Source organism: Oncorhynchus gorbuscha, unplaced genomic scaffold (genome assembly GCF_021184085.1).
Source record: "Oncorhynchus gorbuscha isolate QuinsamMale2020 ecotype Even-year unplaced genomic scaffold, OgorEven_v1.0 Un_scaffold_2379, whole genome shotgun sequence".
NCBI lineage: Eukaryota > Metazoa > Chordata > Actinopteri > Salmoniformes > Salmonidae > Oncorhynchus > Oncorhynchus gorbuscha.
Genome location: NW_025746909.1, coordinates 30,001 through 37,500, shown reverse-complemented (window position 1 = coordinate 37,500; position 7,500 = coordinate 30,001). Strand labels below are relative to the sequence as shown.

Here is a 7,500-nt window from a genome sequence, read left to right as displayed (position 1 = left end):
AGGAATGATCCAAGGGAATGAGCCAAGGAATGATCCAAGAGAATGAGCCAAGGAATGATCCAAGGGAATGAGCCAAGGAATGATCCAAGGGAATGAGCCAAGGAATGATCCAAGGGAATGAGCCAAGGGAATGAGCCAAGGAATGATCCAAGGGAATGAGCCAAGGAATGAGCCAAGGAATGATCCAAGGGAATGAGCAAAGGAATGATCCAAGGGAATGAGCCAAGGAATGATCCAAGGGAATGAGCCAAGGAATGATCCAAGGGAATGAGCCAAGGCATGATCCAAGGGAATGATCCAAGGGAATGAGCCAGGGGAATGAGACAAGGGAATGAGCCAAGGGAATGAGCCAAGGAATGAGCGAAGGAATGATCCAGGAGAATGAGCCAAGGGAATGAGCCAAGGAATGATCCAAGGCATGATCCAAGGGAATGAGCCAAGGAATGATCCAAGGGAATGAGCCAAGGAATGATCCAAGGGAATGAGCCAAGGAATGATCCAAGGGAATGAGCCAAGGAATGATCCAAGGGAATGAGCCAAGGAATGATCCAAGGGAATGATCCAAGGGAATGAGCCAAGGAATGATCCAAGGGAATGAGCCAAGGAATGATCCAAGGGAATGAGCCAAGGAATGATCCAAGGGAATGAGCCAAGGAATGATCCAAGGGAATGAGCCAAGGAATGATCCAAGGGAATGAGCAAAGGAATGATCCAAGGGAATGAGCAAAGGAATGATCCAAGGGAATGAGCAAAGGAATGATCCAAGGGAATGAGCCAAGGAATGAGCCAAGGAATGATCCAAGGGAATGAACAAAGGAATGATCCAAGGGAATGATCCAAAGGAATGATCCAAGGGAATGAGCAAAGGAATGATCCAAGGGAATGAGCAAAGGAATGATCCAAGGAATGATCCAAGGGAATGATCCAAAGGAATGAGCCAAGGAATGAGCCAAGGAATGATCCAAGGGAATGAGCCAAGGAATGAGCCAAGGAGTGATCCAAGGAATGAGCCAAGGAATGATCCAAGGGAATGAGCCAAGGAATGATCCAAGGGAATGATCCAAGGAATGAGCCAAGGAATGATCCAAGGGAATGAGCCAAGGAATGATCCAAGGGAATGAGCCAAGGAATGATCCAAGAGAATGAGCCAAGGAATGATCCAAGGGAATGAGCCAAGGAATGAGCCAAGGAATGATCCAAGGAATGAGCAAAGGAATGATCCAAGGGAATGAGCCAAGGAATGATCCAAGGGAATGAGCCAAGGAATGATCCAAGGGAATGAGCAAAGGAATGATCCAAGGGAATGAGCCAAGGAATGATCCAAGGGAATGAGCCAAGGAATGATCCAAGGGAATGAGCCAAGGCATGATCCAAGGGAATGATCCAAGGGAATGAGCCAGGGGAATGAGACAAGGGAATGAGCCAAGGGAATGAGCCAAGGAATGAGCGAAGGAATGATCCAGGAGAATGAGCCAAGGGAATGAGCCAAGGAATGATCCAAGGCATGATCCAAGGGAATGAGCCAAGGAATGATCCAAGGGAATGAGCCAAGGAATGATCCAAGGGAATGAGCCAAGGAATGATCCAAGGGAATGAGCCAAGGAATGATCCAAGGGAATGAGCCAAGGAATGATCCAAGGGAATGATCCAAGGGAATGAGCCAAGGAATGATCCAAGGGAATGAGCCAAGGAATGATCCAAGGGAATGAGCCAAGGAATGATCCAAGGGAATGAGCCAAGGAATGATCCAAGGGAATGAGCCAAGGAATGATCCAAGGGAATGAGCAAAGGAATGATCCAAGGGAATGAGCAAAGGAATGATCCAAGGGAATGATCCAAGGGAATGATCCAAGGGAATGAGACAAGGGAATGAGCCAAGGGAATGAGCCAAGGAATGAGCGAAGGAATGATCCAGGAGAATGAGCCAAGGGAATGAGCCAAGGAATGATCCAAGGCATGATTCAAGGAATGATCCAGGGGAATGAGCCAAGGAATGAGCAAAGGGAATGAGCCAAGGGAATGAGCAAAGGGAATGAGCCAAGGGAATGAGACAAGGAATGAGCCAAGGGAATGAGCCAAGGGAATGAGCAAAGGAATGATCCAAGGGAATGAGCCAAGGGAATGATCCAAGGGAATGAGCCAAGGGAATGAGCCAAGGGAATGAGCCAAGGGAATGATCTAAGGGAATGAGCCAAGGGAATGATCCAAGGGAATGAGCCAAGGGAATGAGACAAGGAATGAGCCAAGGAATGATCCAGGGGAATGAGCCAAGGGAATGAGCCAAGGGATTGAGCCAAGGAATGATCCAAGGGAATGAGCCAGGGAATGAGCCAAGGAATGAGCCAAGGAATGATCCAAGGGAATGAGCCAAGGGAATGAGCCAAGGAATGAGCCAAGGGAATGAGCCAGGGGAATGAGACAAGGGAATGAGCCAAGGAATGAGCCAAGGAATGATCCAAGGGAATGAGCCAAGGAATGAGCAAAGGGGGAAAGAGCGATGTTTAAGTTAAATTTGATGGGAGTTGTCTGTCTGTGTCAAGGAAAGAGCCCGAGTACACGGCTAGGTAAATACATAATGCTGTGGTTTAATCAGATAGTTTAATCGGAGAGCGGGACAAGCGACAGGGACAAGCGACAGGGACACCTTGTCAACCACCTTGTCAATCAGCTTTTACCTCAAGTCCGATTGTTTGCATCTTTCAACTAAACATCTGAGGTTAATAATAAGAGTGAAATAAACATAGAATGATTTAATGCTGCACTGCTAACTCAGGTACATGTTGATGTTGGAAACGTTCGTAGCCGTCTGAGCTGCTGTGTTGAGCAGACCTCTCTGATTCATGCTGTGGTGCCGTGCTGAGCAGACCTCTCAGATTCATGCTGTGGTGCCGTGCTGAGCAGACCTCTCAGATTCATGCTGTGGTGCCGTGCTGAGCAGACCTCTCAGATTCATGCTGTGGTGCCGTGCTGAGCAGACCTCTCAGATTCATGCTGTGGTGCCGTGCTGAGCAGACCTCTCAGATTCATGCTGTGGTGCCGTGTTGTAGGACCTCTCAGATTCATGCTGTGGTGCCGTGCTGAGCAGACCTCTCAGATTCATGCTGTGGTGCTGTGCTGAGCAGACCGTCCTGCTGGGTTCTCTGTCCTCATCCTTCAGCCTTATTAATCAGTCTACAGATAGGTCCTTCCCAATGCTCTCTCATCACTCCATTTAGATAGGTCCTTCCCAGTGCTCTCTCATCAAGCCATTTAGATAGGTCCTTCCCAGTGCTCTCTCATCAAGCCATTTAGATAGGTCCTTCCCAGTGCTCTCTCATCAAGCCATTTAGATAGGTCCTTCCCAATGCTCTCTTATCAAGCCATTTAGATAGGTCCTTCCCAGTGCTCTCTCATCAAGCCATTTAGATAGGTCCTTCCCAGTGCTCTCTCATCAAGCCATTTAGATAGGTCCTTCCCAGTGCTCTCTCATCAAGCCATTTAAAGATAGGTCCTTCCCAGTGCTCTCTCATCACTCCATTTAGATAGGTCCTTCCCAGTGCTCTCTCATCAAGCCATTTAGATAGGTCCTTCCCAGTGCTCTCTTATCAAGCCATTTAGACCTTCAGTCAGTGCATCTAACTAAGATAGGTAAGGCAACCACATATCACAGTCGTTTTACATTCCATTCTTTAAATAGATTTTCAATACTTCCTAAACAAACGCAAAAGCCAACACTTTTCTGAACGCGGAAAACAAATGAGCATGTAACGGGACGGGAGGTATTTTTATTGGAAAAGTGACAGGACAGTTTCCGGGGTTCTAGAACTGTTGCAGGATCAGGACAGTACAGGACAGATTCCGGGGTTCTTGAACTGTTGTGGGGTCAGGACAGTACAGGACAGTTTCCGGGGTTCTAGAACTGTTGCAGGATCAGGACAGTACAGGACAGTTTACAGGGTTCAAGAACTGTTGCAGGTTCAGGACAGTACAGGACAGTTTACAGGGTTCTAGAACTGTTGCAGGATCAGGACAGGACATGACAGTTTCCGGGGTTCTAGAACTGTTGCAGGATCAGGACAGTACAGGATAGTTGCTGGGGATTCTAGAACTGTTGCAGGATCAGGACACTACAGGATAGTTTCTGGAGATTTTAGAACTGTTGCAGGATCAGGACAGTACAGGATAGTTTCTGGGGATTCTAGAACTGTCTTAGTATCAGGACAGTACAGGACAGTTTCCGGGGTTCTAGAACTGTTGCAGGATCAGGACAGTACAGGATAGTTTCTGGGGATTCTAGAACTGTTGCAGGATCAGGACAGTACAGGATAGTTTCTGGCCATTCTAGAACTGTCGCAGGATCAGGACAGTATAGGGTAGTTTCTGGCAAGTCTAGAACTGTGTCAGGATCAGGACAGTACAGGATAGTGTCTGGCAATTCTAGAACTGTCTCAGGATCAGGACAGTACATGACAGTTTCTGGGGTTCTAGAACTGTTGCAGGATCAGGACAGTACAGGATAGTTGCTGGGGATTCTAGAACTGTTGCAGGATCAGGACACTACAGGATAGTTTCTGGAGATTCTAGAACTGTTGCAGGATCAGGACAGTATAGGATAGTTTCTGGCAATTCTAGAACTGTCTCAGGATCAGGACAGTACAGGATAGTTTCTGGCGAGTCTAAAACTGTCTCAGGATCAGGACAGTACAGGATAGCTTCTGGCGATTCTAGAACTGTCTTAGTATCAGGACAGTACAGGACAGTTTCCGGGGTTCTAGAACTGTCTCAGGATCAGGACAGTACAGGATAGTTTCTGGGGATTCTAGAACTGTTGCAGGATCAGGACAGTACAGGACAGTTTCTGGGGGTTCTAGAACTGTCGCAGGATCAGGACAGTACAGGATAGCTTCTGGCGATTCTAGAACTGTCTCAGGATCAGGACAGTACAGGATAGTTTCTGCCGATTCTAGAACTGTCTCAGGATCAGGACAGTACAGGATAGTTTCTGGCGATTCTAGAACTGTCTCAGGATCACGACAGTACAGGATAGTTTCTGGCGAATCTAGAACTGTCTCAGGATCAGGACAGTACAGGATAGCTTCTGGCGATTCTAGAACTGTCTTAGTATCAGGACAGTACAGGACAGTTTCCGGGGTTCTAGAACTGTCTCAGGATCAGGACAGTACAGGATAGTTTCTGGGGATTCTAGAACTGTTGCAGGATCAGGACAGTACAGGATAGTTTCTGGGGGTTCTAGAACTGTCGCAGGATCAGGACAGTACAGGATAGCTTCTGGCGATTCTAGAACTGTCTCAGGATCAGGACAGTACAGGATAGTTTCTGGCGATTCTAGAACTGTCTCAGGATCAGGACAGTACAGGATAGTTTCTGGCGATTCTAGAACTGTCTCAGGATCACGACAGTACAGGATAGTTTCTGGCGAATCTAGAACTGTCTCAGGATCAGGACAGTACAGGATAGCTTCTGGCGATTCTAGAACTGTCTCAGGATCAGGACAGTACAGGATAGCTTCTGGCGATTCTAGAACTGTTGCAGGATCAGGACAGTACAGGATAGTTTCTGGCCATTCTAGAACTGTCGCAGGATCAGGACAGTATAGGGTAGTTTCTGGCAAGTCTAGAACTGTGTCAGGATCAGGACAGTACAGGATAGTGTCTGGCAATTCTAGAACTGTCTCAGGATCAGGACAGTACATGACAGTTTCCGGGGTTCTAGAACTGTTGCAGGATCAGGACAGTACAGGATAGTTTCTGGAGATTCTAGAACTGTTGCAGGATCAGGACAGTATAGGATAGTTTCTGGCAATTCTAGAACTGTCTCAGGATCAGGACAGTACAGGATAGTTTCTGGCGAGTCTAGAACTGTCTCAGGATCAGGACAGTACAGGATAGCTTCTGGCGATTCTAGAACTGTCTTAGTATCAGGACAGTACAGGACAGTTTCCGGGGTTCTAGAACTGTCTCAGGATCAGGACAGTACAGGATAGTTTCTGGGGATTCTAGAACTGTCTCAGGATCAGGACAGTACAGGATAGTTTCTGGCGATTCTAGAACTGTCTCAGGATCAGGACAGTACAGGATAGTTTCTGGCGATTCTAGAACTGTCTCAGGATCAGGACAGTACAGGATAGTTTCTGGCGATTCTAGAACTGTCTCAGGATCACGACAGTACAGGATAGTTTCTGGCGAATCTAGAACTGTCTCAGGATCAGGACAGTACAGGATAGCTTCTGGCGATTCTAGAACTGTCTTAGTATCAGGACAGTACAGGACAGTTTCCGGGGTTCTAGAACTGTCTCAGGATCAGGACAGTACAGGATAGTTTCTGGGGATTCTAGAACTGTTGCAGGATCAGGACAGTACAGGATAGTTTCTGGGGGTTCTAGAACTGTCGCAGGATCAGGACAGTACAGGATAGCTTCTGGCGATTCTAGAACTGTCTCAGGATCAGGACAGTACAGGATAGTTTCTGGCGATTCTAGAACTGTCTCAGGATCAGGAAAGTACAGGATAATTTCTGGCGATTCTAGAACTGTCTCAGGATCACGACAGTACAGGATAGTTTCTGGCGAATCTAGAACTGTCTCAGGATCAGGACAGTACAGGATAGCTTCTGGCGATTCTAGAACTGTCTCAGGATCAGGACAGTACAGGATAGCTTCTGGCGATTCTAGAACTGTTGCAGGATCAGGACAGTACAGGATAGTTTCTGGCCATTCTAGAACTGTCGCAGGATCAGGACAGTATAGGGTAGTTTCTGGCAAGTCTAGAACTGTGTCAGGATCAGGATAGTACAGGATAGCTTCCGGCGATTCTAGAACTGTCTTAGTATCAGGACAGTACAGGACAGATTCCGGGGTTCTAGAACTGTCTCGGGATCAGGACAGTACAGGATAGTTTCTGGGGATTCTAGAACTGTTGCAGGATCAGGACAGTACAGGACAGTTTCTGGGGGTTCTAGAACTGTCTCAGGATCAGGACAGTACAGGATAGTTTCTGGCGATTCTAGAACTGTCTCAGGATCAGGACAGTACAGGATAGTTTCTGGGTATTCTCGAACTGTAAATGAGATATTATTGTATAAAACTGTCAATACATTTGCAAATAAATTATAAAAACATGTTTTTACTTTGTCATTATGAGGTGATGGGTGAGAGAAAACAAATTATATTTCATCCAGTTTGAATTCAGACTATAACACAAGAAAATGTTGAATAATTCAAGGAATATTTTCTGCAGGGCTCTGTGTGTGTGTGTGTGTTCAGCTGTGTAACCCTCGGTCCCTGTGCGTCTCCAGATGGGTCGTTTGGACAACCGGAGCCTGACGTTGAAGTACCACGTGTGGCCGCGCTTCAACTCGTTCGGCGACGCGGAGACGGATGACAACCATCTGTCCATCGTGACTCTGGAGGAGAAGCCCTTCGTCATCGTCGAAGACGTAGAGAGGCTCACTGGAACCTGTATGAGGAATTCTGTTCCCTGTAGGAAGCACATCAAGGAGTGA

The 7,500-nt window shown here is 47.0% G+C and overlaps 1 pseudogene; it reads left to right on the top strand.

Annotated features, from left to right (window-relative positions):
• Positions 1 to 7,500, top strand: part of LOC124025717 — a 66,935-nt pseudogene that overhangs the window by 33,590 nt on the left and 25,845 nt on the right.